The sequence below is a fragment of the Aythya marila genome, assembly GCF_965140915.1.
Source record: "Aythya marila genome assembly, chromosome: 2".
Classification (NCBI taxonomy): domain Eukaryota; kingdom Metazoa; phylum Chordata; class Aves; order Anseriformes; family Anatidae; genus Aythya; species Aythya marila.
In genome coordinates this window covers 59,291,647-59,313,834 of record NC_139043.1, presented here as the reverse complement: position 1 = coordinate 59,313,834, position 22,188 = coordinate 59,291,647, and the positions used below count along the sequence as shown (strand labels likewise).

The 22,188-nt window shown below is 35.5% G+C and overlaps 1 protein-coding gene across 5 annotated transcripts in view; it reads left to right on the top strand.

Annotated features, from left to right (window-relative positions):
* SUGCT (succinyl-CoA:glutarate-CoA transferase) overlaps positions 1-22,188 on the top strand; it is a 318,199-nt gene that overhangs the window by 217,634 nt on the left and 78,377 nt on the right. The window lies entirely within an intron of this gene.

The following is a 22,188-nucleotide window of genomic DNA, read 5'->3' as shown; positions in this document are numbered from 1 at the left end:
CACTTCCACAAGCCCGCCCTTGGCCATATTCTACCCAACCATAGAATCAATAGCTTTGACCCAAGCCTTGCTCAGATGCTCATGATTTTGATATTTAGCAGTTTTCTATAACAATAGCTGAAGAGCAATACAACATGCCAAAGAACATGAGGGATTAATTAACCCTTTCCTCACACTTTGTCCCAAGACAGTAAGAGAGTCAGCCATTTGCAGAGGAAGACTCTAATGTGGTTTTGTATAGGGGCATTATGTGAAGGAGGATTGATTCTCTGACACTGAATAACATCCATATGGAAGTCTTGGGCTGAAATTTACTGTGACAGTATTCTGGAAAAGTATCTCCACATATTTGCTTATATTCTTTCCCTAGTCATTGAACTGCCTGGACTTTTGATCTGACTTGGTACAGTCATTCCTATTTTTGAACGTGTACTATATGTGCAAGAAGAAAATGGGCCAGTGAATAAAAGACACAGCTTTGCCTGAATTTCTTCAACTTTAAGAAATTAACTTTTGCATAGTAAATTGTGGCTTCCCTACTTCATTGCTTTAGCTGAACAGAGGACCACTAAAATACCTCCTATGTGTTTTGTATGATTTCATTTGCTCCTTACAGGCCTCATCTCAGACCATAATTCTTGATTTCTCCTAATTAGTTGCTGTGGAAATGATTATCATAAACACAAACAATGGGAATATAATGAACAGATGAATTCTTAAGAAGCAAAGATTTGTTTTCCTGTAAATGAACAAAAACCCAAAGGAGAGGCATTTGAGTATGTTCTGCATTGCCTTTCATCTCAGGATTTTACAGTTCTTCTCAAGTATTAATACATTAAAGATTTTTTTGAAAAGCTGATGCAGAAATGGTGTTGAAACCTTCAATATTAGTTGTCCTCAGAAACTCATGATCAAGTCATTGCTGCTTGCCACTAAAAATAAGCTTTTCCTTATCCTTATTTCAGAGCTGTTGCTCTGAAAGCTGATTGGATTCTTCCCAATGTATTCATCATCACTGGTTATAAAGATTCTGCTGACCAAGTTATTTACACCTGTGCAGTCCAATTTGCTTCAAGGCTCATTTTATCACTCTGCCTTCAGATTCTTTCCCTTGGAGATTTGTAGGCAATTCCAACACTTTCAATAGTGTTGCCTCACTGTTGCTGCTCTATGTGAAAGAACAGTAAATGATTGTATTGAAGGGGAACAGGATGGAATGGAATCTGCAGCTGCATCAATCTCAGCTATGTTCTGCATGACCATCAGGAGTAAAATCAATAAAAATAATTTTATTTTTTTTTTGCCACCAAAGTCAGCACATGTGCCTGAATATCCTCTGGGGAATGAAATCCATCACTCTACACAAGCCCACTGTATAGCAATGTTCTCCTTAAGCACACAAAATGGGGCTTATGTGGTGTATAGGCCATGTGAATTCATGTGTGGATTTCACCAAGGAGAGTCTCTTTGAGTCAGAAGATGCCTTTTTGCATGGTCACTTTTCAGAGTTGTACTATATTTTGGCATTGACAACACCTCTGTCAGAGAGCTGAATATTTATAACTGTTGCTTTTTATAGATGGGAAAACCAAGGCACAGGGAGATTAAATGGTCTAAAAGAGCACAGTCAGTTAATGGCAGAGTGAACACAGAGCTCAAGATTTCTGTCTCCTAGCCTCTGCAGAACATTTCTAGAGCAATATAGAAATGATGTAATATGCAAGCAGAATTGTTTCCAAACAAAAATATCTGTCAGGTTGTGTAAAATATCAGCAACAGCTCTTTAAATGTGTGAGAATGGATTGATTTTAAGTGAATGTGTCCTTTTCTGTAATTTTTAGAAGGAAGAGATGCTTGAGTGTTAAAATGTTCTCTTCTCCTACTGACAATATATGTGTACATATATATATATATATATATATAAATGACTCTGCTCATTGCCAGGGAATAGGAAATCTACATAGCTCAGGCTTCTGTCTTTTTTTTTTTTTTTTTTTTTTTTTTTTTTTCCTGAAACTGAAGCTGTAAGCATAATTTAGGAAGTACAATCTTCTTGTTAGCTTATTGGAACTATACAGTAGGGTGTTTCCAGGATCATGTTGCAATATGCCCATGACAACACTGTAGAACTGAAATATGCACTAAGAAGATACACGAAGAAGGGCAAAATACTTTTACATAGTTTTTTTATTATTCACACAGCTGGAATGTTTACAGCATAGTACAGAGTGTAACAAGAGCAAATGCTGAACCACATCAAGCAGTTCCCTTGTCGTGCGTGTCATTTAAATATCAAATCTATAAGGGCGTTTGCTATGTTCTTCACACACACAAAGACCACAACTAAGTGACTTAAAAGTATCCCATGAGTTTTTAAAAATGCGGACAAACAACTCTCTTCTTTTGATAATTGCAAATACATTGTTCCACTCCGTTGGTTCTCCAACATCTGGTGTTTTATAAAGCATTTTTAAATGTCATCTCCCTTCCCTGTTTGCCCACACCCTTCCCACTGCACCTTAACCCCAGCATAACAAGAAACTTTAATTTCTAGAGAAATGTGTGGAAAGTCTTGCAAAACAGAGCTAACGAGTTGTGTCTGTATAGGTTTGAGTTATGTCTCAAATTAACAAGAAAGTCAAGTCAGTGACATGGTGCAACACGAATATATAGAGCTGTTTTCATGAGGACGATGAATGAAATACTGGGTTTATTCAGTGGAAACGCGTTTCTAAATGATTCTTGCAGAAGAGATGACATAGTTCTTAGCATAAACTTGATATAACAGTCTTGACATTAGGTTTTGTTAAAAAGGTCATAAAGCAGTTTCTCAAGAATGAAAGACTGTACCCCCACTTGTAAGTACTGATATGTGTCCAAAGTTTGATTTGTAAATCAAATGTAATTCCTGCACAGCTAGCAAGTTAGTGAACTTTTTGGTTTGTGCTTGAAGGTGGCAGATGAAGGAACCGAGGTGGCAATGGGTAAGGTCATTCCTGTGTAGCATTGGTCCGTAACCAGGGCACTTTAACATTGTTCATCAAAGTTCATCTCAGTCTGTTGTAGCATCCAGTTAATAGGATGCTTTACCTTGAGAAAGTGAATAAAGATACAGATTTAAAAATCTAAAAGTAGCTGCAGAATCTTTACAGAAAAATCCGAAAGCATTGGGGTCTTTTTAAATAGCTGGAGGTGGAGGGGAGGTGTTCATTTTGCCTCGTTTTAGCTTTCAAGTTACTAATATAGTCTAAACAGGTTTTATAGTCAGTTTTCAGTGAAGAGAAATGGAGCAGGGGCACCTCTAGATGGCAGTTCATCCCGCCTGTCTAGGTGAGTCGAGGTGCTTACTTTTCATCTGTCCGAATTTAGAGGGGATGAATTTCACCTTTACTAGTTGACCTAGAGGAAAAAGCTTCACAATCTAATGAATTTAAAGTAAGACTTGCATCCTTAGGTCCTTGAAGTCAACAGGATAGAAATTTCCTTATGGTCTATATAAGAAAGAAATGAAGAAAAGTACTGGAAACCATTACTCAGTGAAGTTGCCTCTTTCGTCAATGCACTGTAAATGTACGGCCAATCTTAAGATAAGACATCTAGCTACAGGCAGAAGGTTACACTAGAGGATTTGTATTGACTTCTTTTTAGACAAGTGGGGAAAAGAGGTGAGAATTTATTCTTCATGAAAAATGTCATGTTAAAGTATGTTTTTAAAAGGTTACCGATGTAGAATATACAGGTGATTTCTGCTTATAGACATTGTGATTAGGATATTTTGAGTTCTTGTCCTCACGGTACCCTGGGCACTTCTCCACAGGCTACTGTACACTTAAAATACTGTTAGTGGCCTATCTGAAATTTTTCCACAGTCCCTTCCAAATCTTATTCTTAGTTCTGTGTTGTCACAGGCGAAATATTAGTATCCAAGGAAATACACTGTGAGCCTATATCCTAAACCTTTTTCACATCCTCTTTGCAAGAGCTGTGTGACCATCAGATAGAAAGGTATAGCCTTGCCTGCTTTACTCTCTCTAAAGCAAGTACCAAGCGAAGAAAGAACAGTAGCACTCTCTTCAGCGTGTTAGAAACCAGACAACCTGTCTTAAGGTCCCGAGTAAGCTTGTACCTGTATGCAGTCATCTGCTTTTCTTTCTGTTAGCTAATTCCATAAGATTTTCCAACTTGAGCAGCAGTCAGTCTAACATTTTCCTAGCTATTTATGTGCTCTTTATAAAGAGCATGACTTGCTTAAATTACCAAAAAAGTAGTTATAGAGATTATTTTTGCTCCCTGTAAATAAATTAAAGGTAAAAATTTCAAAAGGAAAGACACACTTGTTCAAGTAAAGGCATAGAGAGTCCGTTCATAACTAGAATTAAGCTGACAGAATAAGGTACAACATTCCCATTGCAATAATGGAAGCAAACGTTGAAACTGCGATGGAGTTTGATAGGTTTAAGAAGGAGTTTACAGAGAAGATTATGGTTTTGAAGTACAAAGGCCCAGAACTGGACAGGTGGAAGTGAATATAGTGTTTGCTTTTTCCAAGAAGTCTCAGTCTTCTAAATTCTTGGTCCAAATATGTGCTTTTTTGATAGCTTGTGGCATGCAGTTTTTATTAAATGGAAGTAACAAAGGTGTAAACTTCGCCAGCTACAGTCTTTAAGAATCAGCCAATTTCTCTGTTTCAACCTTTAACCCTGTCTGTTGTCCCTTACTTTATGTGATGATTCACTGTGATGTTTATGATGCCACTCAGCATCCCTCAGTGTTGTGAGCTCAAATCACATTACAGTGCAGTCACTATTCCTGTAACCCTAGAATTTTAAGAAACACAAGGAAATGGTGATTCCCTTTGGACCATCAGCCACGTGAGCATTTGTTCTCATGTGGTTTAGTCCCTCTTCTGTACATGACTGCCACTTGGGACTTTGCTGGCCTTTGTCCATTTTATTCCAGTTAGCATTTAGTTCACACGTCGTTATAAGAACTGCTGGTTATGAAGATATGCAGCTCTTGTCATAACAGAAGTATTTTGCATGCACCTGCAATTTGATGTTTGTGTTGGGGGAATATTGCAGAGTGAATAAAAAGCCTGAAATCACTTTTCACTTTTCTTTTCTTTTTTTTTTTTTTTTTTTTTTTCTGAGTCCACCTGCTGTGGAATTGTTTTGTTGTATTCTTTTGAGGAAGTTTTTGTTTGTTTGTTTTTGGTGTGTGTCTCTCTCTTTTTAAAAAAAAAAAAAAAAAAAAAAAAGCGATATGAAGGTGTGTTTATGGCATTAGGAAAAAGGTACATTGTGGTATACAGTGCAGAGAAAAAAAAATGTATAAGACAGATGGCTATTAACATGGTGTAAATACCTGATTTTCAAATGCAAGGGGAAAATGGTATTCCACATATAGTCCTCAGGATGGAAGCTTCATGTTTGCAACAGTACCATGGAAATGTACGAGGATTAATTACTTCACATGCAGTATTTGTAACAGCAACATCAAAAAAAAGTCTCCTTAAGAGGCCTTATATTCCTATTGCATTTGATCCCTTTTCCACCTAGTCAGATAATCTGAATTCATAAAGGCCACGATAGCCACCTTTGCAGTGTGCGTGCAAATGAAAGGACTTGGAACATGCTCCCACCTGCCCACTGAAGAACTCCCATGGTGCATGAAGCCCCTTGTCACTGTACCCAGTTGTCCCACCAGCCCTTGATTGCATGGGGGCAAGAAGGGTGTGTGTATATGTGTGTCAGGGCATACTGCAGCTGTGTTCTGCTGTCTCAACCAGGGGCTTACAGAATTAGGGAGCTATAAATGGCTTCCTAACAGTGTTTCCTAGCTTGCCTTTTCCATGTAAAATTTCATAGGAGAGCGTCTGGCCTGGTAGCATTCACAAAAGCAACAGATTTGGCCTTGAAATATTTCTTGCTTCTCATTGCAGGAACTAAAATGCCTTAGAATTAGAATGACCTAATATACTTCAGCAACTGCACTGAAATTGAGTTCAGTCTCACGACAAATTAAAAAAAAAAAAAAAAAAAGAATAAAAAAGTAGTTTTAATATTTTTTTTTTTTTACTAGATTCAGTATTTCCATTTTTTCAGTATTTCTTTTTAGAGATTTGGAGGTGTTTTTTTTTTTTTGGGGTGCGGGGAGGTTTTGGGGTAGGGGTTGTTTCTTAGTGTAGGCTGGCTTAGTAAGTAGCCATTCGTTGTTTTCATTGAAAACTGAGTGTCAAGACAGGAGTTAAGTTACAGTAAAATAGCTCATGGTACAAGGTAAACTGTATGTCTCAGCAGAAGGCATCCTGTGATGAAAGCCTCTTTCTTAAGTAGTCACTCTCTCTAAATAATGCATTATTTCCAGACACACTTGCTATTTTGTTCTTTGACAGATAATTACAAACTTGCTCCTCAAAAAAAAAAAGAAAAGACATACACCCATACACCTACAGGAAGGCTTTTAAATGTAGGTCCTGCTTAATCTGGTTTAATCTTTGTTTATAAAAATACATATGTGTTTTGAGAGCTCATTTTTCAACTTTGAAGCACCCTTCTGTATTTATTGCTCCATTTTTATTTTTTTTTTCAGCTCTCATACTATGAGGAAAAACAATGCCGGCAGTGAGTTTGTGGATATAAGCTAAAGTCTTTCTGAAATGCATGCATTTTTGCCAACTGCAGTTAGTGATTTTAATTGGCAAGCTAGTACCACCCTCATAGAACAGTGCCTTATAAGAATAAGAGAATTGCAGATGATGTTTGTGAATTCATTGCCTGGGTTTAAATATGGTGCCTTATCTCGAAATAAATGGCTGCAGAATTATGTGAATTTTATGTAGTGTCCTCTTTGTGTGAAAAAGCCATGAAACAGATAAGCCAAAGAGAAGAAGGAAGGAGAGATTCAGGGAGAGGATGTGACTCAGGGATACAGGAGCCTTGAGATCGATCGAGAAACCCCAGCACAAGAATGACATCCAGCTGCAGACAAATGGTTGGAGAAGGAAGCCAAGGAGGAAGAAGAATTGTGAGTGGATGAAAAAAAATGTGGTTAGAAATGTAGAGTGGAGCTGATCCTTTTACCATTTCAGAAAAGGAGAGAGGCAACTGGATTTGGGGATGAACAAGATCCCAGTGAAAGTGAATGAGGACTGCTTCCCAGAGTGAGAGGATTGTTTTGTGGACCTGAATTTTAATTTTTAATTTTTATTTTTTATTCTTGCGTTATTTTCAGTGAAAAAAAAAAACAACAAAAAACCAAAAAAACACAACACAAAAAGGTATAACCCTGTCATCACAAATCAAAATATTTTGTTGAGTTTTAAAATATTTTTTTTCTTTTTCATTTTATTTAAAAGTGAATTTTGAAATAGAAACATAATTTAGAAAGAATTAATTAGGTTTTTAAATAGTTTGTCTTAGGTTAGTAGCCTTTTTTTTTTTTTTTTTTTTTTTTTTTTTTCTACAAAACTACTGCTGATTTCAACCTGAACTTATAAATCATTTTCACTTGGGCTCAAAAATCGCACATCATTCACTATGTGAAGTGCTATCTAGCTGTATAAATCATGAAATGTATTTGGGACTCTTACAGAAGAAAAAGCTGTGTGCAAAACATAATTGTTTTTAAATCCTGTAGATATAATTTCATCCAAGTGGCATTGGATCCAACCTGGAGTTTTGCTATTGCATGCCAAATACCTGTGTCATTTGGGAGTTCAGTTTGTTCATAGTCAAGAAAAGAGTGCCAGCTTGCACTATATCACAGTCTGAATATGAAGTACCGTGAATGAAAATAACTTTTTGCAGTTTTCTGCCTCTTTTAATTGTTCGAAGTGCTAGGCATGTATTCTTAGATATCCCTAGATTAGGCACTTTAAAATGGAAGCATTCAAAGTAACCGGTTACTTATGAAAAATGCAGTCTTAATGTATTTGTCTTGATCATTGAGAAAATAGAACTACACAAACTGTTTGCAAAATAGAACTAAACAAATTGTTTGCTTCAAGTCACACACACACAAATGAGGCACTTAAATTGAATGTATGCTTATTTTAGTGATAAACTGCATCCCTCTTACAGAGTTGTAGAAATCTCCTTCTCCTTTTCTAATAACTGTCCCCTGGCACATTCATCTGTGTGTATTGCTTAGGGGCCTGTCTGGTAATCTTTAGCTAGTTTTAAATCACAGGTTTCTCCATGTGCAGGCCAAATGTTACAGAAAATACTGAAAGTTCACGTGTGTGCACATGCATGCACAAACTCTCTCAAAGGCTTTAAACATTCGCAGATATCTTTAAAAGGCATATGCTAACAGAAGAAATTAATAGGTTTTGGTACAGGAGTTGCAGAGAAACAAGTTGTCAGCTATTCATAAAATGATTTTAAGAGTCCAAAATTGTGATCTGTGTACTGGTTTATGTACCCAGAAACCAGGGGGTATTCAGTTTAAGTTACAGGTCTTAATCTAATAATGATTAAAACATTATGGGACATTTTATTTCGTGTTTTAATACATTTTCTAGCTATAGGAGGCTATTTTTATTTTCAACTGTTCTACACTACAGTTATACTTCCTAATCTAATATTGTTTTAATTCACTTACTACCCTTGGTGTATGTTGCAGATTTCATAATTAAAATACAATTTGAGAAACTGGGGCACAAAGTGACTCTATGAGCTTTGAGCAGGCCATGGGAAAACAGTACAAGGTCGGAAGAGAAGTCAGATTTTTCTATTTCACATTTCTTCATCAAGATTACTTTGTCAGCCACAGGTGAAGTGGAGCCACCTGAGAACCAGTGTTTATTGCCAATACTCTATTACCTTCTTGAAGGAGGTACAGGAGAGTATTTGCAACAGATACAGGACTAAGTGGATTTACAGACTAGCATAAAAGTTATGTTGGGCCTAATTTCCATAATTTGAGGAAGGAGAACCTAGTATTAATTCACCTCTGACATTGCTATTGCACAAACTAATTTTTGTCTTTCCCAAGTTCTCCACACACCTCTGTCATTGAACACCTTTGCTGTGCCACTTTACTCCTGTGGATTGCAATGTTATGAAACAGAGTAAAACTGGATGGTGGTTGTGTCGTTCATGTACGCACATGCACGCTCAGTGCACACACACATCCATGTACATGTACATGTGCAGTAGGAGATTCTATCAAATCATAGGATTTGCCTTCAGTTTAAGTTTGAGAATGAGTAATATAGAGCCTATTTTGCCACTTGTACCCTCATGAAATAAGTGACCAAAAATGCAGGCTTTTATCTGAACATAAAAATTATATTTTGTTTGATACAGCCATCTGGTAAAACTAACCAGTAGACAATAATAAATTTTCATTCACACACTTTCTGGTTAGTTAGCAGCATTAAAAAATTAAATTTTACCTCAAGTATTTAAATAAATCTGCATCACTTCAGTTAATAAAACAAGATGTGTGCGATGGATGTGTTTCAAATAAACTTATTTATGTCCAGCAAACCTGACTTTGCAGAAGAGTGATGTTAACATTTTGTAATATTGTTGTCCAGCACTATTCAGGTAGTGAGAAAAAAAAAAAGAATATCCCCACCTTTTAAAACTAAGTTTACAGTGGATTTTTCAACTGAAGTAAAAGAGGAAAAAGAGGATACTTTTGTCTGCTCATGTTAGTTGTTCAGCTGTTTGGTTCATCTTGCTATTCTGTGTTCTCTGTAACACTCGTTCAATATGGAGATAGCAGGGAATATGCAGCTGTTATCCATGTCCTAGGAATGAAAGATATCAGATAAAAGGTTCAGCAACACCCTCTTGTTCAAAGGAAATGCAAGAGCAAATTTTGGATAAAGGGTGATATCACATCCTTGGAATAAGTTGTTATTTGGTTATGACTGCCCTTCAGGTTTGGGTCTCATGTTAGTGATGCAGTTTCTTTGAAAACTGTTATTGATCGGAAGGAGATCTGGGTTTCGATGGGAATTGGTATAAAAAGTTATACTGATCGAAAGGAGTCTGCTGTTGCTGAAAAGGACACAGTCATTATAAAATAATAAATGTAAATTTTTTTAAGTATTGTTAAATTTGAGGAAGATGACCCTTCCCTTTCATCTTTTTTTTTTTTCTTTCTTTTTTTTTTTTTTTTCCAGTCTTCGTCTGTATGTAGGGAGTGGTTTTTCATTTTTCATTTCATTACAGTAAGCTATCTAAGACTTTGCTGGTCAGCAGCAGCAGTAAATGTAGGCTCTTTCTGGGGCAGAGAAGTTAATTGCAAGACTGAGTTTTAGTTTGGTTTGGTAATTCTGACAAAGCAGCTGTCTCTTAACAACATCCCTATAATTTTATCATAGCTCTTAAGCACAGTCAGGGCTCTGTACAAGCACAGAATAGATGTATGGTCTCACTCTAAAGGTCTGAAGTACAGTCAAGTATTTTGTAGTTTAGATGTGTAAAACTGCAAATGCCAAATGATAACTGGAGAAAATTGCCCACCTAAGTCAGGAGGGGGATTTGGCAAGGGAAATTTTAATGCTAACTTTACACTCAAGAGAAGGTGATGTTACAGACTCAATGACATATTATATGCATTGCACACTGTGGACTGCACAGAGGTTATGTTTTGAGCTGATTTCACATATTCTTTCCATGGAGGGAGGAAACCTGTTGGTGGTTTGTTCATGGGATATTCATTAGTATACTTAGTCATCAGCAGTTATGTCATGATACTCTTTTATAGAATACGTAAAACAGCGTGTTTAGTAGAAGAAAATTTTGGGTGACTAAAAGATGATAACTAGCAGAAATGACTAGCAGTAATGACAGATCACTGTAGGAAGTTTTTACTGGTGGAAGCAGGCACAATAAACAACATTGGTATTGGCATAGATTGTCATAAGCCATATTGAGAACACTAGTTTTCTGCACTATTGGCTATTGCTGGCTGCTAACAAAGATTTTGGTCATATTCCAATGTTTTTTTCATAGTTAAGGGTCTCACAGTAGCAATAATTTTAAGTCTTCTGTGTATTAAACTGCAAAAAAACCCTAACATAAATATAATCTGTCTTTCAAATCCAATAAAGTTGAAAACACAGAAATGTAGTTCTTGCCTCTGCGGAGGCTGTTGGCATTTTCCAGTAGTTAGAAAAAATGGCCAGTGTGAACAGACCAATTTGTATTTAAAACACAGATTTACAGTGTCAGATGATATCTCTTTATGACCAATCTTGTCAACACAGAGGGAAACAAGATATTCTGCCTGAAATAATATGTGGTTTGTAAATCATACACTACTCCCCAAAATAAAATTTCCTATAATTAATTTATGCAAATCTATTTTGTTTTTAAGTCATTACATTAGCAAGTACTTTCTAGAATGTCTAAGGTATAAAGCTTCTTAGAGGAGGGTTTTGGTAAGAGGCCAGATATTCTGAGCATTTTGTATGTGTTCTAATGTGTGTGTGTGTTTGTATTCGTCTGTGTGTATCTACATGTGTATTTGTGTATATATGTATATGAATATGAGAGAGAAAAGGTTTTACATATTAATTAGACTTGTGGATGTGAACACAAAATATTAGTCAATACAGTGCAACACCAGATCAGAGCTTATTCTAAAAGGAAAACATCTTTTTTTCTTTGAATCTGGGTTAGATTTTTTTTTTTTTAACTATGTTTTTGGGGGAACTATGCTCACCCAGTGGAAAACTCTTTTCAGCTATCCAGAAATAAAAAAGGAAAACCCTTAAAAGGATAGTCTGTCCTTAAAGCAGTCCAACACAGATATTGACAAGCTTTGAATTTATAGTCTTTCTCCTCTTGACAGCTAAATCAAGTAAAAAATGGTTAGTGACTTGGCATTGAATTTATCAAAAGAAGAAAGAATCTTTGTTTTCTTCCTATGATCCTTAAATTATAATTTTATTATGAAAAAAAGTTCTCATTATGGTCATCATGTAAACAATATTTTCTGCCTTTACTTGGCAACAGAAACATGATTTTTAGCACTGAAGAAAACAAATTTTTTAAAACAGATTCATCCAGTCCTCCACTGGCATTTTTTAGTTTTGCAAATAGCTCATTTCATAAAATGAAATATGATTTGTTTTTCATATAATGGAAGTATTGAATTCTTTAACTGAATTAAATCCCAAATTTAGGGGATTTTGGTAGTGATACATATGTGATAGGTGTTATACATAGATAAGGAAGAAAAAGACCACCAAAACCCCAAGGTCAGAATTTTAGAGCAGTGTTATTGAACAGTCTGAGCATGTATGATATGATATACGTGACAAAAATTCTTTAGAAAAATAAAACAAAACAAAAAAAACTCCATGAAAGGATTGGTCTGAAGAACAGTAGTGTTGGAATATGATTTTTATGTAGGATTTGTTTTATTCACATTTGGCAACAAGAAGTGGAAAATATAGCTATTTTTATTCCATGGCACTGAGAACAAAATTCTAGATTTCTTTAAAACTCATTGAAATGGGGTATTTGGTGGACTCCATGAACTACCTTAATACATATTCCATCACTCTGTGCTGCATTTTTTTGTTTTGTTTTTATTCACTTCAGCATACTGAATGATTGAAAATCCAGCTACAGCTAGCATAGGCTTCATTGTTGGGTCTGAATCCTTAGATGTGCACTGAATGGCAAGTGGTGTACCCAGGAAACCTAAGGCTGTCTGAAGGGAGAGAAGGGCTGGGGTAGTTGGATGAATACTTAATTCCTTATATCTGTTTTATGTCTCTAGTCAGCTTGGAAATACAGATTTCCTAGTGAAACAGTTATATACTCTTTCCAAGAACTCTGCTCTCTTGCGAAATAAAAGATTGGCTTCTATGTAAAGTGTCAGCAGAGGAGGAAAAGTAGGAAAGAGAGGAAAAAAATACTGCTTAAGGATCTCAACAGAAAAGCTAGCTTAAAAAAAATATTCCTACTGGCATAACCTTTTGGCCTATAATGAAGATGAAATCCTCACATGAAAAAACACTCTATTCCCCCGTGTCAGAAAAAGTACATGGCCTAGCAAAGAATTGCAGTTGTCCAAGGCAGTAATTACCAACACTCTGGACTGAGATGAGAAATTATTTGTTTCTGTTCTATAAATTCTCTAACAAGGATTTAGCCTCCTTCGCTGAAATCTCTTATGACATGACTGTGGAACTGTAAGAAATAAAACCAAAATAAAAACTAACCCTCCCCCAAAGAAGCAAACCTTTACAATATTAGGAGTAAATCTCCAGATTATGTCAGTTATCTTCTTCCATCTGTTATTTATTGTATCCATAGCTTTCTGCATTTAAAAAATAGTCACTGTAAATTACCACTTAGTAGTAATAGGTGCTTATGTCAGCAATCAATTTTTTTCCAGCAGGATAAGGGAATTAATATTTTTTTGGTTTGTGTTTTTGAGGATTAATGCATATGGTCACCATACTATACTGCAGTTTCAATATTTAATTTTTCTGTTTAAATTGTATCATGAATATCTTTATACTTCTGTTCACTTAGGAAAGCTGTAGGAAAAAAAAAAAAAGAAAGAAAAGGAAATGTTACATTTGATCCCTTACTGTTGAGTGAAGGAAAGGCAAAAGCAACATAGCTTGGCACGGAAATCCATCTGTTTAATTCAGAGCAATAATTCCCTTTTGGCCATCTCTCTGAGTATTGTATTATAACATATTCTTTTTCCAGTCTGGCCTCTTGCACATACACAAAGTTACAATGGAGAAATTGAAAAATTCCATTTGGCATGAATTTGACCCATTTGCACCTTTATCTTTGGTCCCACAGTTTAATATGGATTTTTCAAACAGAAGGATAAAAGTATACTTGATAGTGCATCTTTCCTCCTTCTTCATTGTCTTCATTTACCTATTTATTTTAATTGGTGTAGCACTCATTTAATATGCATTATAAATAATTTTAACGGAACAGTCTACAAACATGCGCTATTGCTGTTGAGAGGAAACCTTCACTGGTTTGCCAAAAATATCTCTTGCATATAGGTTTTCTATGTTTAAATTTAAGCTTCTTTTCATTTATTCAGTAGGTGACGATCAGTGTCATAACTGTAATGTATACAGAGGACATATGGTCATCCTTCACAGAAGATGTGGTTCCAACCATATAAAGTTATAAATGAGGCAGCTTTGTGAAAGGCAATGAGCAATCATGGCTGTTTTTTTCTAACTTCTACAGTTTCCTCAGAAATCCCATTATGGATGTAAAATGGGCCACTTATTAGCAAAATAATTTAAAATCTTTTAGAGTAGTTCCAACTATAATCAGACACAATCTTTTTGGTCTGTTCTACATTATAGGCCTCATTTTAATTGGAGCACTGAAGCTGGGCCCTTTGATTCTCAGTATTGGCACTCAGTCTAACTTTTTAACCTTGATTTATGTTTTGGGGATTGAAAGTTATGTTTTGAATAAGGCAAGGAGGGAGGGATCTCCCGCAAAAGAATCTGGATTCTTTTGGCCATACAACTTCATTATCAACATAAAACATTATTCCATAAAACAGTTCCCTCTCTGAGGCCACACAGAGAGAAGCATACTTTTTTTTTTTTTTTTTTTTTTTTTTTTTTTCTATATAAAGCTCCAGTTTCAATCAGAAAGGGAGCACAAGATAATTTTGACAAAAATGCATAAAAGATGTTGTTTGTTCCAGTACGGAATGAAAGCATTTAACGAAACCTCAAAATTTGCTGTGAAATTAAGCTATCAGCTTCCCTGTTGTCACTTATCCTTTTAATGCATTTTTACCACTCATTACAGATTAATATGGATAAAGCTCAAAGATCAATGGATCCATTTCATCTTGACCTGTATACCACACTAGAATATAAACAACATTTTGGACTATTCTTGGTCTTCATCTTTGGTGGTGCTAGACTTGCATATTAAAATTAAAATCATGCATATTAAAATAATGATACCAGTAAACCATACAAACTGTAGTTTTATAGTTTTATTGATATAAATAACCTGACTTCTGAACTAAAACCTTAAAATAATTATTTTTTTGAGTTGTATGTGTACATACTCTTCTAATCTAGAAACGACTGCTAGTTCCTATTTTCCTAAATAACAAATATAAGAGTTGAGACATAGGTACTCTGATGGCTCACTCTATGCAGGCTGTCAAAAATAACACAAACTTTGTCCAGCCATTTATATATATAGTCCTCCTTCTGATATGAAAGGTTAATAAAGATCAGGTTTCAGCAGGAAGAAAGAAGCCTCTTCATACAGCATGTATAGCAAGACATTTGTTTTGACACAAATATGTTAAATCATCCAACATGCAACAAGTACAAGAACTCAAATTAATGGTGTTCAGCCAAATGCAACATCACAAGCAGTAATAGGTCTGAGTTACAAATTTTTCCAGAGAGGATAAAACCAGTTTCTTTTTGTTAACTTGTATAATTTAAAATTCTTAGTGTCTGTGTTTACATGCCAACAAGTGCACCTCTTGTCTGATCAAGACTGTCGCCTTCTATGCACTTCAGGAAAAGAGAACTGCCAAACACCACAAAAGGTCACAATTGAGCAGACAAGGTGCTGACATGGGTCTATTAATGTCTTATTAATCACACTGAAATTTTAAAGGATGATTTTCTTTAGTGGGGAGAAAATTTTCCCAATAACTTAGCAGATATTGCGAAGACTGGAAATGAGATGGGTAGTCAGAGGCCAATGATGGATTGAATTTTCTGTTACCAAGACACACAATAAACAATTGTATTTCATCCTGAGGATGTTCACTTGGGGAAGAGTTCACAAGGGACAGTTACTCATGTGGTCTTTTGGCTTCCTTGGACCAGGATAGCTTCTGAGATCATTCCAAGTTTTAGAGAGCTATCAAAACCAAATTTCCCTAATTTCTCTATTGCTTATTGATATATTTTGTTGTTGTTGTTTGACTGATTGTTTGTTTTCATGACCACTTTTTTTTTTTTTTTTTTTTTTTTTTTTTTAATGTTTGGAGAGACTGGTTGACAGTTTGCTTTTTCAATTCCCATGTCCCTTCAGTTTTTCCACCAAACCAGTTTATTGTCTGAAATGTATGTGGTAATCAACCATTATTGATTCTTGATAGTATTTTCTTTATTTACCTGCCTTCACATCTGCACAGAATGAGAGAAACAGTTTCAGAAATGATCAAGATAGAGTATGCCAGTGAGAGCAATGCAATTTTGCCTTGTCTGCTTCTGTACTAGTGACACTGGTATGTATGTGTATTTGTTGGCTTGTTGTGTCCGGCAAAGAAAAAGACTGTGCACTCACTGTGTAGGGCTCACATAAAACCTCTTCACATGTATACTCGAGATGCGGACAAGTTAGTTATCTGTTGTATTTTTTATTCTTTAGCTTACTATTGAAAATTCTGTTTTTTCTTTCTAGTCACAGCTACATCAAAAGTTCCCCCCTTGCTTGTCCCTATACAGAACCCTAATAAAAGAAAATATTACTTTATACCACTTACTACTTTGCTTGCAAGCTCTAGGGAGCCTAAGACAAAAAAAGCTATGAATTTGATGGTTGGACTTGATAATCTTGAAGGTCTAAATAGGACTCCAATTTAGGAGTTGGACTTGATGTTCCTTATGGGTCCCTTTCAACTCAGGATATTCTATGATTCTATGCTTCTAGATGATTCTATGAATTTATGCACAGACGCTGATTGATGGAATCATTGCACACACCACTGTGGATGTTTAAAATGGCTGTAAGAGAGTCTTTTTAAGAGACAACTGCAGGATTCTTGTCTTTTTTTTTTTTATTTATTTTTTTTCCCTGAAAGTCTGGAGTATTTACCTTTATTCCTAGCAACTGTAGCTGAGATCTATAGATTGCTGATAATGAGAATATGTCCATTTAAAGCCCTTCCCTTCTCTTCCTTCCTTTGCAATTCCAGAGAACTACAAACCAATAATGTCAAATGGAAGATTACCTTTCTACCTGCCCAAATCCCTTAGGAACACACACAGCTCTGCTATATTCAAGATGTCAGTATAATTATACGTATAATATGTAAGATATGTTCTCTAGTAATTCCCACATTCCCATACAGGTTCATCCAGCCCACTTTGCATTGCAGCTTCTCCTGTTAGGTATTGTTCTCAGGAGGTGTCTCCAGATGTTATAAAATTCCAATATGTATGCTTTATGTGTAGAAGTCACCTGTATAAATAAATAAATTAAACATTCACTTCAGGGGTTGGGGGGGTGGGGTAGTGGGGAAGCTTTGCTAAGTTGACCTGAAGTGTTTTGGAGTACTGTCATGCTCTCACAACAGACACATGTAAATAATGTTTAAAAAATTCAACCACAAGTCCTAATATACAATATTTGTTCATTTATCTTTCAGTATCTTCTGAAAATAAACACATTACAAGCAAAGCCAAAGTGATCTGCTTAACTTTTCAGTGTTCAGGCAATGGAAAGTCTCTACATAGACCCTGAAATGTTAGTGATTTCTTTTGTTTTATCTCCATTTGCTTTGAATACTATTTTTGCTGCATTTCTAAGTATCATATTAATACTCCAAAAACTTTCCATTGTTCTAGCTCTCACCAACAACTGTTCCAAATGGCTCAGTTGAAGTTTACATAGAGTAGCTCAGAACTTACAAATGTATTGCTCATATTCCTTAGTTTTTGTGGTTTATATTGAAAAGTAAACAGTACTTCTCCCTCTGATCCTTATATTTTCATGGTCACGGTCACACAGTCATGAAGAGCACAGAGAAATAGTTTAGAAACAAGCTTATAAATGGAGACATTTCCTACAAATAACTGATGAAGGAGGGTCTGTTGCAAGTCTAGACATAATTAACTCTTGTAGAAAGATTTATAAAAATTCAAAGGTGTAATCAAAAGTAACCTGAAAAACGCATGGTATTATCTTACTTGGAAACACCTGTGTGATCTAAGATAGGAATGAAATACAGATTAAAGAAATGCATGTAAATTAGTGCACTGAAACTGAAATGAAACTTTACAATGCATTAATAGAGAATTATGGAGAAAAATCTTGTCACTGTCTGTATTCTCTCTTGAGTATTTTTCTTTTGTGTGCTGTGTTCTTCCCCTTCATGGATTCCTTGCACTAACAAATAAGTACCTATGGTATCCAAACAGAATAGCATAGTGGTATATATTCAGAATAGAATAGAACTTTATTTGTGTATGTATATGCGCCTATATATGTGTGTGTGTGTATGCATAAAGTATTGAAGTGACCCAGGCCATTAAATCCCTTGTATATATGTATATATACATATATATGTGTATATATATATATATATATATTTATGAGATCTGAATTTGATTTGAGATTGTCTGAAAATTCAGTGTAACAGCTGTGATTCTTAGGAGATGCCCCATGGTCTATGTTAGTGAGGGATTTCAAGGGTCTGATATATTCATGTCCAGATATAGTGTCTAGCTGAGGTGTCAAAATGCCCCAATATTGTCAGTATATTTGGGGTAGTCTTCTACTTGGTTCAGGTTGAAAAAACATTGCTAGTGATTCTGGTCAAAAGAGAGAGAGAGATCAGTTTAACCAAAGTATACTCTTCCAGCACTCACTGAATGGCCATTAACATGTATAGGAAAGTTAACTCCTGAATGTTTTTTCTCTGTTTATCTTCCAATATAGTTGGCTGTTGCTTATTCAGGAACTGATCTGTTGTAGTGGTTATTTTTCTGCATATTGTTGGGACTAGATTCAGTCCTGTTTCAGCTAGTTTTTCCATATAGCTGTTGAAAATAATCTGAAGGAGAATTGATACTTTTGAAACTCTACAAATACTGAGAGTATTTGTTAAATTATACAAAGGACTGCCAACAAAGTCCTTGATTGTGCTGGGTTCTGGATAAACAAAGAGGTGTCAATCATCAGTAGCTAAGGAGCTCACAGTCCAAATAAAGCCGGGGTAGGGTGGGGTAGAGGTGTCACACAAAAGCTGTGTGAACAATGTGATATTTGGGGTAAATGTCATTTCCACAGTTCTTGGCTTCTGCAATTGCCCACACAGTTTGAGGATTCCAGTGGTAGAGGTACAGTTTCCTGTCACTGCTCACTGGGCGTACCTCTCCAGGAAGGACTCAAATAATTTTAGAGCACTACTCTGACTGCAGAGGTCCAAGATGATGAGAACGGATGTCTGTCCTTTGCCCACTGATGGGTGGAGAATATTCATCAGTCTTGTAGGTGGTGTGAATTCTGTGTCCTGGATCGATTCCAGATTATGCTGCGTCTAAAAGGTTAATCTCAATTACATGAGAATGTCCTTGGCCTTTGACTAGCTTCTCTGTGGACTTGCTCGTGGGAAATTTTATTCTGGGCGGTAGTTGGCTAGAACCAGTGTATCCAGGGTGGGTTTCCTTTCTGTGAATAAACAGAGTATGTGTGTCTCCAGCATTAGGAGTTTGGCATCTTCTGCTAGCACTCAATTCATTTATGGCAACCAAAGGTTTCTTACAAAGGTTCAATACTATGCCTACGCAATCTCTTTGTACTTTCCAGCCTATGGATAACTACATCTTCAGCTTCAGTATTTCAGCTGACTTACCTAGTTGTCTGCTTATATGAATTTCTACTTATAACTTTACTATAAAGAAACATGTGTTAAAGAACTATGCAAGCCATTTCTGCACTCTGCTGACCTTGTAATATTCATATATGATGACTTTTAAGTTCATGAAGGCTGGTACTTCTGCAGTTATCTCTCATTCAGTATCAATGAGATCTCTTGTTTGCACTTATTTGCTTCTTACAACAGAATCTTTAGTTTAGTTTAAAAAGTGATAGTATTTGATAGTATTTGCATCTGAAGTACAGGTTCTGATTTTTTTTTTTTTTTAATTATTATTATTATTTTTTTTTTAATTTTTGTTTTAGCTGCCAGGTATGGGAAAGCCTTATTTCTGCTTCAGCCTATATTCCTGATAACATTGCCTGCACATTTGCATTAGTGTTTAGGAAGCTGTTTGTGTCTTGTGCTTTGTGCTTGATTTATATGCATATTAACAGCAACAAGTATGGAAGTTTAGCTTGAAGTTTGAGTGTTGCTTAACCTTGACAAGCAGTGAGTAATTAATTGAACAATACAATAGGTTTTCAGTAGGATCTTCCTCTAATTAGTAGAGCATTTAACAACTGGGATTTAGTGATCATGAAAAGCTGTACTGAAGGGATTGGTACTGCAAGCTTGCTCTCACATCTTGTATATTCCAAATCAAATTGATCTGATAAAAGTTGATTTTTATAGTTTTTTATACTAGTGGTGCTTTATGTCTGCTAAACGTATGACAATTGTTGTTTATTTGATACAAAGTATTAACTAAAGCTTTAACTTTGTTAAACTACTTTAAACTTTGTTAACTACTGTCACAACTATACCAACCCTGTGTGCTAGTGTGAAGAGATTTGGCAAGGTGAAGAGGTGACATCTTAAGGCAAGGGAATTTGCATCTGTCCTCTATTTTTATGGCCACAGGTGTTTTTAATTAACATCATTAGTCATGATAACAAAATTGTGATATTATTGCACTACTATTATTATGCTGTTGAGTAACCCACTTAAGGAAAATACAAAAGCCATATTTTTTCCCCAGCATTATAAAATATTATTGTCACAGTATGCAAAAAAAGAATCTTCAAAGATTAACATTCTTTGTTTAATGCTATCTTATTTAAAAACTGAAAGGATGAAGAATAGGATTCTGATCTCATTCAAGTAATGTTTTGTCATTATACTGAGGGTGGGATCCTGACTCATTTTTCCAAAACGTTAGATCTGAGCTCAGCACCTGAGTTATTTTCTCACATCTGCTTTCTAATTGATTTCCATGGAGATTTGTTTGAATAAGGACTTAAATCTGGAAACACGGCTCAGTAAACATTATCCACCTCAACACAATAACAAATTTCTTATTGCTTTCTGAGGAAAAGAGTTTGGATCTTCTAAACTGCTTGTTCAAATATATGCTGCTAGGAGTCCTTCTGTTTTGCTTTCTCACATGCATGCTTCAGGGAATGGATTACTGTTGGAATGTGAATTTCTGATTTACCAAAATTCATGTCCCCATCTGTCAAAAGAATCCCAGTTTTGAGGTTTTATATTTTTACTGGCTTCAGCTCTAATGTTTATTACTGTATCACCCCTGCTTATATATACTTCACAAGATTGTCACAGTTGTGGAAATTCCATTGTAAAAAAAAGATGCTACTAATGTCTTCTAACCATTGTTCAAACATTACCACCCTGATAAAACAAACAAACAAACAACCAAAAAATACTTTTCAGTGTTCTTTTGGTACAGGCGAGGCTACTCTGTCTTTTGCTTTCATTTCAGCTTGTAGGTAAGCAGTGGTTTTAAAATCTGCCACGGTCTGATTGATCATGTTCCAGGAAAACAGGATTCAAGACATTTTTAAAGTAGATTCATAATGGATTAACCAGAGTCGCCACATAAAGGAGAAACATTTTATTCCTTTCTAATGTCAGAAGAGCTGATATGCTCTGTTTAGCAGTAATAGCTCAAGCGTTTTCTAACTACGCTTGCGAAAAACTAGGCATAAAAGAAGAACAAGAATTTCAGTCCAAAATGTAGTAATCGTGTGTTCTTCAAATTATTACATTAATAGATGAAGTACATTTGAAAAGCAGGTCTCAGTAGATACATCTCAAGTATAGCCCAGTAGAAATGCAGTATGTAATAGTATTAAGTAAACATGAAGGTGAAAACCTGACTTTATTTATGCTGATGGAGATCTTGCTGTTGACTTCAAGGATCCAGAATTTTACAATTTTAAAACTCCGACTTTGTGAGGTGGCAGGTTTAAATACGAGCAGGATTGACTCAATGGTTGGTAGGAAGATACACTAAGTTTCTCTTGAGTATTTTTGATAAATCTAGAAAATAAATAAAAGAAGTCTTGTCCTGAAAATACCATTGAAGATTGTCATTTTATATGATTTTGATATACTTTGAGAGTTTTTCTTTTCTAAAATGACTTAACCTTGTTACTTCAAATCCATATGTGATATGTAGTGTGTATAGGCATTTCTCTATAATTTCATCCTGCTCAGTTGTGTCATTGAGGAAAAAGGATTAGCGTTCTTAGTAAACAAAAATGCTTGAAAGAAAGAGATGGAATTATGATA